The sequence below is a fragment of the Myodes glareolus genome, chromosome 1 (genome assembly GCF_982192425.1).
Source record: "Myodes glareolus chromosome 1, mMyoGla1.1, whole genome shotgun sequence".
Classification (NCBI taxonomy): Eukaryota; Metazoa; Chordata; class Mammalia; order Rodentia; family Cricetidae; genus Myodes; species Myodes glareolus.
The window spans coordinates 31176994-31191247 of NC_142026.1; the positions used below are offsets into that span (position 1 = coordinate 31176994).

At 48.4% G+C, this 14254-nt stretch overlaps 1 long non-coding RNA gene across 1 annotated transcript; it reads right to left on the minus strand.

Moving 5' to 3' along the window:
* Positions 1 to 5266: 5266 nt before the first annotated feature.
* LOC148123288 (uncharacterized) lies at positions 5267 to 12763 on the minus strand. The gene is made up of 3 exons (XR_015737459.1): positions 12370 to 12763; positions 9286 to 9525; positions 5267 to 6049 (listed from the first exon to the last, which is right to left on the minus strand). It is a non-coding gene; the product is annotated as an uncharacterized LOC148123288 (long non-coding RNA).
* Between the last annotated feature and the right edge of the window lie 1491 nt (positions 12764 to 14254).

Below are 14254 nucleotides of genomic sequence, written 5' to 3' on the forward strand. Positions count from 1 at the left end.
CTTTCCCAAACAGTTCTGCTGGGCTTTCAAGACATCCACCACTCTCAAAGATGATCTGTGGGTATGGGGAGATGGCTCAGTCAGTAAGGCGCTTCCTTGCAAGCGAGAGGATCTGAGTTTGAGTTCCAGAACCTATGTATGTTAAAAAAAAAATCAAGGAATGGTAGGGCATACTTGTAATCCCAGCTTCTGGATTCCTGAAGTTTGTTGCTCAGCCTAGCCTACTTAGGAAACTCCAGGCCAGTGAGAAATGCTGTCTCAAAATTTTCAAGGGTGGGTAGGGCCCCAGGAATGACAGTTGGGATTCTTCCCTGGCCACACACACACACACACACACACACACACACACACGATCTGAAGCAGCCTGGCTGGTGCTACCTGAGAGCTTAGAAACATGGATTCTCCATTCCTGCCTGAGGTGGACTATGCTGGACCTGTATTGTAACAGCGTCTGAGAATCAGTATATTTCAATAGCCATCAAATTATCCCCATTGGCCACTGTCATGTGGTTCACAGGGAGGAATGAATGGGTCTCTTTATTTTCTGAAGGTCAGAAGAAAAACCAGAATAGCATTTTGTGACATATGAGAACTCTCTGGGATTCCAATGTCATGCCCACTAGTAAAGTTTTATTGGGACACAGCCATGCTCACAACTCCCCATAGTTCTCTATAGAAGCCTTCCTGGAGATGACAGGAAACAGCAGGATGACATAGTTTTGACAGAGACTGCAGTCCACAGAAGGACAGAAATAGTGTCCAGGCTTTTACAGAACTCGTCTGCCATCAGCTCCGCAGCTGAGCTACCGCACACTCGTCTCACTCACGTCCATGATTTCCCAACATTTGTTCCCAGAAAAATCACAGCAGGTCCTCACTCTTCGTCCTTCCCAGATGCCTGGGGGCTGTGGACCATTTCACACGGTTCCACCTGCGCCCCTCTTGGCCACGCGGAATGCTGGACCCTCACTCTCCCCAGGCCTTTGTCGATCTCTCCCGCCTGCCTCAATTGCTTGTCTTCTGAACTGATTGCAGCCTGGCCCTTGGGATCTGCTCTGCTGCGCATGCAGCTGGGCTCCATCCTGCTTTGTGTCTCGGGATTGCCCAGCCAAATATCCAGAGCTGTCCGTCTTTGTGAGCCCTCGCAGCAGCCCAAGGGAGCCCTTGGCACAGAAAACCCCTTCAGTGGATTGCTTACGGAGGAGATGACTGGATAAATGAATCATGCTTCCTCTTCCTGGACGATCTTCAGGAGCCTGCGTGGTGCAGGGCCCAGTGGAATGATTAATTGATAGATTGATTTTCCTTCATGACATCCCAAATGACTTCTCCCCCTCGTTCACTCGTTTATTCCCTGGAACGGTATTAAGCACCAAGGCCGGGCTTGCTTCTAGAGCTGCAGAGATGCACAAAGAATGGACGTCATCTTGGTGTCTTCTTTCTAATCAGTAAGAGACAGAGTCTGAGCTGCAATCGCCTGGAGGTGATTTCTCTTTACCCGTGTCCCCTTCTCTTTATACATGTCCCCCTGTGCAGCGTCCCTGGGTCCACACCTGCACACACCAGCCCATCCTACTGCAGCTCCAGCTCCCTGCCAGAGCTCAGACCAAACCCTGGGACCATCAGGGAAGCAGCCTGAGCTCATGTACCTAGAAGTTTGGCCCTGGTGTGAGGGTCAGTAAGTCTTTATCATGAGAGCCCCCACTCAGCGGTGCTGAGGGGCGGCCAGTGATTTCCATGACCTAACTGTGTGGTTTCATGGCAGCTCCTAGGGCACTGGCCATGGAAGGGGACAGATCAGGCTGGGAGCCCGACCTTGACTCATAAACTAGAGAAACAGAGTAGAAGCATGCATAGCATGCAGACGGTGTGACGATGGGACGAGCCACGGTGGAGGTGGCCTCCACCAGGTAGTTTGTGCAGTGGTTTAGGACGCGATAGGAGTTCAGGCATTTCCCAATGAAAGAACAACTGGGCGGGGCTGTCCAGCCATGCAGGGAGCAGAGTTGCTAGCATAGGAAAGTTGGGGCTGCTGAGAACATTGTACAGTGGGAAGATGGGATGGCAAAGAATAATATTTATCCGTGTTAGGAGTTTGCCTTCTGGCGGAGTGGAGGTGGGGCATGCCTTTAATCCTAGCACTCTGGAGGCAGCAGCAGATGGATCTCTGAATTCGAGGCCAGCTTGGCCTATCCGAGTTTGTCTTCTATGGAAATGAAGACCCTGGCAGGGTGGGACAAGACGCTTTGGGATTGCATGCATTTCAGAGGGAGCCCTGAGGCAGAGGCAGCCAGGGATCTGCTGGGTCACACTCTCAGCCCTGTCCTCCTTGGGATGCTGTCACTCAGAAGGCACATGGGTGGGTCCTCAGGCACACCACAGTAGTCTGCATACTCGGACACAGGCTTCCTTCTCTCCTCGGCTCTGCCGGTTCATACATCCTAACAGTAGGCCAAAAGTCTCCGGCAAGGAAAACATCTCTGGAGTTCAGATCGGCAGGGCCTGCGACTTTACCACTCTGAGTTTTAGTGTCCCTCCTGCCAAAGATCACAATTGTCCTTGCCTTAATGTCTACGGGGTTTAAAGAAGGACGCGATTACATTAAGATATTGAATGGTGTTTTGTTTTTAATCTAGGTCACAGATGTGCTTTAATTGGAATTTTTTTTCAGTATCTTTCAGAACAAAAAGAACAAACATACAAGTGTTGTAAATACTACATGACCTCTTTAAAAGGCCAGTTTGGTGGACAAAATACCCATATAAATGAAGTAAGTAAATCTTAAAAGACCAGTTTGGGCCAGGATGGTGTTGCTTGCTTATAACTCCAGAATTTGGAAGATGAAGGGGGAGGATTGTGAATTAGAGGCTAAATCTTGCTATATAACCCCTTTCATTCATTCATTCATTCGTTTGTTCATTCGTTCGTTTGTTCATTCATTCATTCATTTTTAGAAAATCTAACAAAATAAATATGATAAGATAAATCAAAAATTATCACATAGGGCAAACCAACAGAAGGGAGCGAGCCTAAGAGAAGGCATAAGAATCAGAGACCACTTCTGCTCACACTCAGGAACTTCATAAAAACACTAAACTTGGGCCTATAATGTGAACACAGAGTACCTGACGCAGGCCTGTGCAGACTGTACTGCTTCCGTCTCTGTGAGTTTTCGTGAGCTTTGCCCAGGCTGACTAAAAACACCCTGCTTTCTTGGTGCCCTCCCTCCCCTCTGGCTCTGACACTATCTCACCTCTTCTGTGGTCTTCCCTGAGCTCTGAGGGGAGGGGTTTGATGGAGGCAGCCCACCGAGGACTGAGTTTTCCAAGGTCCCTGACTGTCTATGTGATGTCTCCCTGTGGTTTTCTATACTTCTTCCCATCTCCTGCGGAAGGAAGCTTCTCTGATGATGACTGACCTTAAGTGGAAGAGAATATCATTGTGAGTTGTTTTATCACTATGTCTCTTTTTCTCTTTTTAGATCAGTATTATTTGATTTTACCCTAGGCTATCTAGTCTCAGGTTCTTGGTTATCCAGGCAGTGCCGGGTATGAATCCCATCTAATGGAGTGGGCCTTAGGTCAAATCAGCCATTGGTTGATCACTCCCACAAGCTTTGGGTCACTCGTGCCCTAGCGTATCTTGCAGACAATACACCATTGTAGATGAGGGGTTTGTGGCTGGCTTGGTGTTTATGTTTCTCTTTTGATGGTGTGGAGAGCACCTTCCCAAACAGAAGACGATGGAATGTAGGAAAAAAGGCTCTGCGTAGACACCAGCTCAACATCTCCGTGTTCGATGAGTTGTCGAAATGTTGTCTTCAGCAATGGGGACTTGCCATCTGTTTGCCTATAGTTTTGGTCTTGGCAGCAGCCAGGGTTGTTTGGGGGTTCTCATGGAGCTCCTTTGGCACACAACTCAAAAAGATGCAACCCAATCCCAGCACTGAAAGCTTCGTTTGGTGGCAAAAGATGGCCCGTTGGGACACTGTCTTCCCATGATTTGGTGATTTCATTTAGATTAACTTAATATATGTCTATATTTTAGGTTTCCATACCACCCCCGAAATGGTCCTTACTTATAGCTGTCTCTCCCCATATTCCCTCCCACAATCTCTCTCCCTTCCTCCTCCCCATTTGATCACCCCATTCCAGCTGCCCCATTCCTCCATATCTGTCTATTCTATTTCCCTTTCCTAATGAGATCTATCTGCACCCCCAGTCCCGACTCTATACCTAACAACTGTGCTCTCTGGACTGTAGCTTGATTATCATTGCTGTAATAGTTACTATTCATGCATAAGCAAAGGCATGCCATATTTGTCTTTCTGGCTCTGGGATATCTCACTTGGGATGATTTTTTTTTTCTAGTTCCATCCATTTGCCTGCAAATTCCATGACATGACCTTTTTTATAAAGAGATGAATATTTCTCCATTGTGTAAATGTATCACATTTTCTTCACCCATTTTTCTGTTGAGGGGCATCTAGGTTATTTCCAATTTCTGATTATTAGAATAGACAGCAACGAACATGGATGAGCCAGTGGCTCTGTGATAGGATGATGCATCCTTTGGGTTTATGCCCAAGCGTGATACAGCAGGACCTTGAGGTAGATCAATTCCCATCTTCCAGAGGAACCGCCACACTGATTTCCATAGTGTCTGCATGAGTTTGCACTCCCACCATCAATGGACGAGTGTTCCTCTTATGGTGATGGTGGTGATGGTGAAGGCGATGATTGTGATAGTAAAAGTGGTAACAGTGATGATGGTGGAGGTGATAGCAATGGTGATGGTGATGATGATGAGGAGGAGGATGATGATGATGAGGATGGTGGCTAGGGTGTGGCAATGGTGATGTGGTGATGACTGTGGATGGTGAAGATGATGAGGGTGGTAATGGTGATGGAACTCAGATGATTATGTGCCTAGCAAAGGAATAGCACCTGGCCTTTTGCAAGGTGGTTTAAGCTTGTTCTCCTATGGTCCCTTTCTTGTTTCGTGTCTCTGTTGACCACATAGCTTATTATCCACCTGAGAAGACTCGGGGAGTATGCTATTATTTACACTGAGACAGTAGCGGCCCTCAGTCATATTTTGTTATGAACAACCTGGGTGAAACTGACCTCAAGAGTCTAGAGCATCAAGTGTACTCTGGGCATGCTCAACACACCAGCCTGGTTTAAATTTGGACTCAAATACTCAAAATTGGGGGTGAAATTACCAGATACGAGAACGGATGATGAGACACACAATAGAGCCCACTTTAAGAGTTTACTGAGAGAGAAAAAGACACGTGCGCAGGCCTGAGGAAGTTGGTGCAGGAAGAGAGCATTGAGCGAGCATGTTCTGCTCTTAAAGGTTGCCTAGTGTGTGCGTACAAGGGCTTAAGTAGCTGCAGCATGCGTACATCACATGACCATGATGCACGCAGGGCTTGAGGGCCCTGGGTGGCTGTGTAAGTTGCTTGAATGCTTGATGGCACATGCTTGGGTGGTGGGGAAGGGGGGATGGAACCCAGAAGTGCCAGTGCTTGGGGTGGCTAGACATTTTGCCAGAGCCCTGGGTGATGGAAATAATGGGGGAATGCAGAAAGTCAGTATATCTAACATTCTAGGCTCTTAGACTTTTCTCTACACGGCTGACAATACTGAGTCCAGCAAACGGGTAAAGGGAGTCACACTGCCCCATATTCGTGTCTGTGAGAGCACAGAGGACATGGCTCTCAGGTCACTATCTTGTATTTGGGGACACGTGTGTCTCACTTGGAGGAAGAGGAGGGACTCCCAGGCACCTTCCACCTGCTAGGCCCTTGGCCTGAGTAACTTCATTGACTGGTGGAATTGTTTGGTGAGCAGCGCAGGCCTTCTTCCTCAGTGAACAAGGCCAAAGAGAGACGATTCTTGCAGCCTCACACAGACGACACATGGTGTACCTCCTACTGGGAAGCGCAGTGTAGCCAATAGAAACGGAAACTGTCCCTTTGTGTGGGGGAAGGTGGTGAGCCGTCCTTTATCCTTGCTGTCGCTTATACCACCATCTTCGAAACCTGGGGCGTGCGACACAGAAAATGCTGTCTCTAGATCTGCAGGGGTATCGTGAGAAAAAATTCTAAAAGCCTTCGGATCTGACTTGACAGCTCTATTTACAGAGGTGTGTGGGGTCTCTTAGATGTTATCTCCTCTGCACCGAATACTATTATCTTATTGGAACGGGAATGGATCTCTAGACTATTCCTTATAATCTATTTCTGGAGCTGAATATTATTCACGTATTGGAACAAAAGTGAACGTCTGGAATATTCCATATAAGGTTTTGCAGAGCAAGTTTGAGAAGGAGAATTTCAAACAAATGCCCAGTGGCCCGAGGTGAGCCATTAGCTAGGGCAACCTAACATCTTGCAGAGATGACAGATGGGAGAGAGAGAGGGGTGCATTCCTCCTATCTGAGCTAGCTCCCAGCTCGGAGAAGAATCCTCAAAACAATGGCCTGAAATCCTTTCCTAAGACAAGCCCTCTGGGCCCCCTGTCAGAAACCCCACTAATCACTTCCCAAGCTCCCCACCCTGTAGCTGAAGCCTGGTTCACAACATTTACAGCTAAGTACATTATTAAAAGTCAAACCCAACAACGTTTGCCAATCCCTGGGGGAATGTGGCGAGGAATGAATAATTCTGAAAAGATCCTGGCATCTGTGTGCATTAACCACAAATGGCCATTAAGTCAGAGCAGCGCAGGGAGCAGCCTGCAGGCTGCAGAGCTCACACCCATGAGAAGTGCTGGTTCTCCCCCTTTTCTGGAGGAGGCCAGGGCTGGGTCCCCACCCACAGTTAGCCTGAGGGCCACCTTCTTTCCTTTTGATCCCTAGAATGAAACAGCCTAATTCCTTCTCAGCAGCTTCACCAAACACTGCAGTCAGTCACTGCCCTGCCCTCCTATGAGGTTCCTGTAGCTACCGACCAACCCCAAGGCCAGGTAGGGCTTGCAGGCAGCAAACAGCCTTAAAGGATGGGCCCTTGTAGCCAGCCCCCGTGTGTGTAGTGGCCTACCACATACACTGCCTCTAACCAAAGATGGGAGCACAGTCTCTATGGCAGCTGGCCCTCCCCTCTTCTGTCTCACACTTCGCATGCTCTGGGAATGACTAGAGTTCTGGATGCTGTGTTGTCAGGGAGATGGTCATACGGGCTTTTGGTATCCTTATATAGTCGTGACATCGGCTAATTACCTAGTCAGCCTGAATCCAGCTTTCATATTTGTCAAATAGGACCATGCTTCTTCTGCTTGGAAGACTAGAGCCTTAAAAAGAGGTCACAGGACCTTGAAAGTGAAGACGGTGAGGGAGGGTCTCCTTGAACATCGGATGGCTTTGCTCCATGTCAAATGGAGCAGGAGTTCAGCCAATATCCTTAAGTGTCTCCTCAATGCAATGTGTCCCTCTGAGTCTCTCTCTCCCCCACACACAGACGAGAGAGAGAGAGAAAGAAAGAGAGAGAGAGAGAGAGAGAGAGAGAGAGAGAGAGAGAGAATGGGGCAGGGAGGGAGAGACTTTCTTTAACTGCCACGGTTCTGTAACTGCAGGCTGCTCCCTGTACTGCTCTGACTTAATGGCCATTAACTGCTAGTGTGCATTCTGGAGAAACCCATTCTGACTGGACATAAGAGTCCCTGCTACTGCTACCCCAGCTACCCCACTTACCACAGTGTGAAGCTGCACTGCAGGGTGCTGCCCCACCTGTAGGCAATCTGGCTTTGAGTCACACATCCTTTCCTGCTCCAGCCAGGCTGTAGGAGTCAGGACCATATACAAGGTAGAGTGGACCGTAGGCTAAGAAGAACTGTGCAGAGAAGTAGGTCTGTGGGTTGTGCCTCCCGAAGATTCCCTGCCCGGAGAATTACTGGGTCTGTGGGACACAGGCACCAAGCCTGCCCTGGGGATTCTGGTTAGGCTGCGGCCATCAGAAAAGTTTGCAAGTGTGTCAGTTACTGTTAGGAGGGTTTTATGAATCCCGCATGGGGTGACTTTGAGAGAGGTGTTGGTGAATGTAGTTTCTTGGGGCCCTGATTCAGGTCTCCAGGTTTGGGATGTCATGTTCTGGGGTTGCCAATCGTTTTGTTTGTTGGTTTGGGTTTGTTTGAATGTGCTTTGTGCACACAGTCTGGAGAGACGATGGGACTGGGCCTTCTACTCACTTGTGGTCCCGGCACTTCCCTGCCCAGCTGGGATGGGTTCTTGACCCTTAACCATTTATCCAGTCTGCTCCCCCTTCCTCACATCGCATGTCCCTCTGCTCGGACAGGTATGGCTTGTTTCAGTGCATACGCGATGTGTGTGTGTGTGTGTGACTGATCTTTGTCTACTACCAACTTGCACCTCTACGGAGGGGGGCCGTCTGACCAAGGGCATAGATAAGGGGTTATGTCATCTCCATTCTGAATGGAAGACCATATTGCTGTGGGAGGGTAAAACTGCTGCCCATCCCTAACCAAGCAATCAGTGTACCCAGCACAGAGGTTATCCTCCTGTAGGAGTCCCTGACCCCTGGGGACTTAGATAACAGGCTGCTCTGTCTGAGTCTGCATGCTCCTATCAGGTGACTGATGGACAGTTGAGCCAGTGATTGTTGTTCATCAAAAGCGCAGTGATTTCATAATAGACACAGGCAGCTCCCTCGAGGATCCCTGGGCTTAAGGGACAGTGACATTAAACAAGAAGCAAGAACTACCACGGCAGGTAAGAGAGAGTGCAGAAGGCAGAGACAAATGACATATTCAGTTTCTCTGTGTCACTTCCTGTTAACAGGGAACACGGCCTTCTCCTTCCAGACAGGGCCCTGCAAACTATGTACCCTGTGCAGCCCTGAGCTTGAGAACGCCAACGAACGCCAATGTCTCCCACGTCATCCTAATGGAATCCTCTGGATGTCTCCAAACTCCTGGATGATTTGAACTCCAGAAGCTTAGCATTTATACCCCAGTGGGGCCAGGAGATGACTTGTTTGGGATGTGCTTACCGTGCAAAAATGAAGACTTGAGTTAAATCTCCAGAACCCATTAAAACAAAACAAAACAAAACAAAACCTGATTATGATGTGAGTTTACAATGCCAGCCCTGGAGAGGTAGAGATGGGCAGATGGTTGGTGCTGGCTGGTTAGTAAGTCAGCCTTGTCTGCTTGGTGAGCATCAGGTTCAGTGAGAGACCCTGTCTTAAAAACCAAAGAGGCATGAAACTAAGGTTGCCCCCCCCACCCGCCGCCCCACACACAAACACAAACACAAACATACCTGAGAATGCACATACTGGAGAGTCTCAAAATTTCCCATGTGGAGCATTTGCACGTAGATTCTCACGCTCTGCACCACGAGACAACATTTATTTTCTTTGGGGAGCTCTATGCCACTCTAGTTGATAGACAGATGGGTGAACACTCGGGCTGCCCCTACCTGCTGATGTCTTCTGAACAAGGGTTTGCGGAAATCCCTTCAGCACTTTGCTCTCGGTGCTTTGGCATAAGCATCCAGGGGCTGGAAGGTTGGAGAGCCTGGGTAGAGCTCTTTGGGCACACTCACATTGTCATCTCACACCCCCACTGCCTTTTACAAAGGCTTGAGCCTCTTCACCTTCTCACCAACACTCGCTAGTTTCCACTTTTGCTCTGCATCCATCCTGAGCCATCAGGCCAGTAATACCTGGGTGGGGGGTATTTCATTGCCTCTTTGATGCGAAATCTCTGCTGACTACAGAGGCTGAGGTTCTTTCCTAGGTTTGCCTGCTGTTTGTTACCTTTGGACAGACACGGTTTTTAAGCCCTGGGATGCTACATAACTGAAATGAAGCCTTGTCTTCCCAGGCCGATAATCTGCTGACTGAAACTAAACAGGACTAAAAGCACTCTGGGAAGTTGCCACTGTGATTGGTGCTATGGGAACAGGCTGGGACCCGAGGTGGCTTTGTGCCTGAGGGGAGAAAGATTCTTCTGAGGATGGTGGGGAGGCCTGGAGGCTGCTGGAGAAGACACAAGACTAGAGAATGTGGGAAGAGCAGCGATGAGTTCAGGTGCGAAGGCCCTGAAGGAAGGGCTGTCGCTGTCTGAGAACAAGGGGCAGGAGAGCAGTGGGGAGGAGTGAGGACAAGGGGCATTGGTGCAGGGAACAATACTCCTAAGGAGTCACATAGAGGCAAGTAAAACACTGGTGGATGGAGGTTAATGCGGACACTTACAGTCAAAGCACAGGGAATAAGCATCTCTGGAGTGCTCTGCCACAAACAGGGCATCTACATCATGCTCCTTTCCCCCAAGTTTCAGAGACCACCCTGGAAGACAGGCAGAAAGACTAAAAGAGCCAGAGGTCAGCGAGGACCAGGATGAAAGGGTGTCATCTGAATTTGACATGATCAGGGCACGCATGAACTCACAGCATCTATGACTGCCTGTGTGGGACCTGAACAAGATCAAGTTGGCCAGTGTTCTAGCATAGAAGGGGAGGAGTTCAAGCCTCACCCCACCCCTCTAGCTGAGGAGCTGTTCACAGTTGATGGCGTATAGGGTGAGTCTCCTGGTAGGTTGATTATCACCCAGAGAATGGTCCCACCCTCATGAATATATGAACAGCACAGATTGGACTCTGGGATAGATACAGACGTAGACGTAGATGTAGACATGAAACTGGAAATTGGTGGAAGGCAGATCTGGGAGGAGGGAGAAGGGAGAAGGAATGAATGTGATCAAAATAAATTGTACACATACGTGACAATATCAAAGAACTAATAAAATATATTAAAAGTGTCCTGCATGGTGCCTAGCATAGAAGGTGGTTACTACTACTAAAGTCTATGTTATTCTTCTGAGAGAAAATGTCCTGACTGTTTTAATTTACAGGCCATTTAAGAAGAGAACTCCTCTTCTGTCTGGTAGCTGGGAACCTGAGGCTTTGGCCCTGAAGGCAGTTCACCGGCCCTTCTGAGGATGCTGGCCTAGAGTCTGTTTTGCCTCTCAGTTATGTGTCTTCTTCCTGGGATCATTTCTCCTCTTAAGGAATTGTAGGAGCCTGGCAGCCCTTGCACAAGGGAAGCATTCCGAGGAGGTTAGGGAAGTGTGCGCAGGGATGTGAGATGTCCCAGGATGCCCAGCTATGATTGATATCTCAGGCCACTCTAGGAACCCCAGGCAGTCAGAGTCTTAAGTGGGGATCTTTGGGTGTTCTTCCTCTGGCATGATGTGGAAGGGCAGGTGTCCCAGAAAAGGCAATGCAGTGACGGAGAGAAAGCCACAGAGCTGACTTTTCTGGTGCACAGGCGGGGTCTTTCCACAGCAGGATCTATCTTAGTTAGGGTTTCTATTGCTGTGAAGACTCACAGTTTCAGACCATTATCAACATGGCAGGACATGGTGGCGTGCAGGCAGACATGGTGCTGGAGAAGGAGCTGAGTGTTGAGGGACATTTGTTTACTCAGTATGAACATATATTACTCTGATTGGTTTAAAAAGAACTGAATGACCAATAACTAGGCAGGAGAGAAGAGGCAGATTTCTGGGGAGAGAGAGAGAGCTCTGGGAAGAATAAAGCTGGGGAGATGCCAGTCAGACACTGAAGAAATAGGACATATGGCACAGGTTAGAGGTAACAGGCACATGGCAGAATAAGATTTAAAAATATGGGTTAATTAAGTTATAAGAGCTAGTTGGAAACAAGCCTAAGCTGAAGGCCAAGCTTTCATAATTAATAAGAAGTCTCCGTGTTGTTTTTTTGTGAGCTGGCAGTCCCATAAGGGAAAGTCTGACTATAGTTGAAAGTGCGACATTTTTTTTCAAGACAGGGTTTCTCTGTAGCTTTGAAGCCTATCCTGGAACTCACTGTGTAGACCAGGGTGGCCTTGAACTCACAGAGATCCACCTGTCTCTGTCTCCTAAGTACTGGGATTAGAGGCCTGTACCACCACCACCCAGTGAGAGCTCTATGGCTTGATCTGCAGGCAGCAGGAAGTGGTCTGTCTCGCTATGTATAGTTTGAGCATAAGAGACCTCAAAGCCCACCCCAGCAGTGACACACTTCCTCCAATAAGGCCACACCTACTCCAACAAGGCCACATGTAACAGTGCCACTCCCTAGAGGGGGCATTTCCATTCAAACCACCATATTCCACTCCCTGGCCCTCAAAGGCTTGTAGCCATGTCTTAATGCAAAACTACATTCAGTTCAACTTCAAACATCTCCGTAGTCTATAACAGTCTCAAGCTTATTTAAAATCTAAAGTTCAAAGTCTCTTCTGAGATTCGAGCAACGTCTTAACTGTAATCCCCTGTAAAATCAAAATAAAAAAAGCAGATCACATACTTATAACATATAGTGTCCCGGAATATACATTACCATTTCAAAACGCAGGGAAGGAAGCATGGTGAGGAAACACTGGACTAAAGCGAGACCAAAAACCAGCTGGGCAGACTTCAAACTCTTCATCTCCATGACAGATGTCAAAACTCTCTTCAGAGCTCCAGCTCCTATCTGCTTTGTGGACTGCAGCAGTTTTTTCTCTTAGGCTGGTTCCTCTTCCTGTTAGCAGCTTTCCCCAGCAGGTATCCCAGGGTTCTGGCATCTCTGACATCTTAGGATCTCTGAGGCAATCCAGGCTTTACCTTCACAGCCTCACTCATTGGCCTCTTAAGCCCCTGCCATCAAGGACACCCCTGGGACTTGTCTGGCCTCAGTGACTCATAAACCCTTTCTTCTATCCTTAAAGCCAGAACCACGCGGCCAAAGCTGCAAGGTCTGCTGCGCATTGAGGCTGGACTATGACCTCCTTGGTCAATTACACCTTCACCAGCTTTCTGTTTCTGATTGCTGCATTCAGTGCCTAAGCTCGGCTGTTCAGGAACTTGTTCTGTAGACCAGGCTAGCCTCAGACTCGGAGACGTTCCAGTCTCTGCTTTCCAAGTGCCTTCGGTTGGCATTTCCCATTAACATAATGTAGCTCTAAATGAAGTCTTTGAATGCACAAGAAGATCAGGAATTTGGGGACTAGATTAGGCCAAACGGGATCACTACAGCCCAGGTTGAGTGCTAAGCACAAGCACATGCAATTGGCTATTGGTGTTTGCAGGGTCTGGATGTCAATGTTCGTTCAGATTGAACAGGAAAAATACAAAGAGATGAGAGAGTATCGGGCAAAGAGAGAAAGCCATATTTCTCCCAGCACCCTGGTTGTCAACTTCTGCCTCAGAAACTGGGCTAATGAGAGGAAATTCATCAGGTTTTCCTCACGCATCGGTATGGAAGAATGAGTCTCTCTTCTCCTTCTTCCGAAAGGACAGATACCATATGATTCACCTCACATATGACCCCTAAAGTGTCCCATTCACCCATTCACAGAGATAGTAAGTGGAATGTGGGGAGGAGTCTGGGGAGGTGTACTGGCTGCTTTTTTGTGTCAACTTGACACAAGCTTGAGTCATCAGAGAGGAAGGAGCCTCAGTTGAGGAAATGCCTCCATGAGATCCAGCTGTAAGGCATTTTCTCAGTTAGTGATCAATGGGGGAGGGCCCAGCCCATTGTGGGTGGGGCCATCCCTGGGCTGCTGGTCCTGAATTCTGTAAGAAAGTAGACTGAGCAAGCCATGGAAGCAAGTCAGTAATCAGCTCCCCTCCATGGCCTCTGTACCAGCTCCTTCCTCCAGGATCCTGCTCTGTTTGACTTCCTTCAGTGGTGAACAGCAATGCTGGAGTGTAAGCCAGATAAACCCTTCCTTCCCCAACTTGTTTTTTCGTCATGGTGTTTCATCACAGCAATAGAAACCCTAACTAGGACAGAGTGAGTGAGTAAGGGGCGCAAGGTTGAAGCAGGACAGGCTCAACAAAGTGAAGACGTTAACATCCATAAACTGTGTCCTTACAAACGGCAAAGTGACACATTTCAGGGCATATGTATCTTCTCTCTCTCTTTCAATCACACACACATGTACACACGCACACACACACACATGTGTGCACGCACACACAGTCGGCAAGTGGGGAGAGAGACAGATGCTAAAGTTAAGGCATAGGAAAGACTCTTTCTCATTTGCCTTGAAGGAGAATGCTGTTTCTCATTGTGGGTTTACTCCTCCCTTGAAGTCTGGCGACAGCTGGGGACAGCCGGGAAGGTCTAGGGTAACCTAGTTTTCCAAGTGGCTAAAGACGGCCTCCTTAGACAGGCGATGAGCAGACCTAACATTGGTAGAACAGAGTTACTTGGGAGCAACTCCTCTGGGAGGATGCTG